Source organism: Colobus angolensis, unplaced genomic scaffold (genome assembly GCF_000951035.1).
Source record: "Colobus angolensis palliatus isolate OR3802 unplaced genomic scaffold, Cang.pa_1.0 Scaffold381, whole genome shotgun sequence".
NCBI classification, from domain to species: Eukaryota; Metazoa; Chordata; class Mammalia; order Primates; family Cercopithecidae; genus Colobus; species Colobus angolensis.
The window spans coordinates 153,128-153,386 of NW_012117166.1; positions in this window are offsets into that span (position 1 = coordinate 153,128).

Below are 259 nucleotides of genomic sequence, written 5' to 3' on the forward strand. Positions count from 1 at the left end.
AAAAAAAGAAAAACAATATTAATCCTACTCAAATTATTTTGAAAAATAGAGGAAGAGGGAATACTTCCAAACTCATTCTATGAAGCCAGTATTACCCTTATACCAAATTCAAAGACATATCAAACAAAAAAACTATAGGTCAATATAACTGATGAATACTGATGCAAAAATCCTCAACAAAATATTAGAACACTGGGATTTAAATGGGGGGGCGGAGTAAGATGGCCGAATAGGAACAGCTCCAGTCTCCAACTCCCAG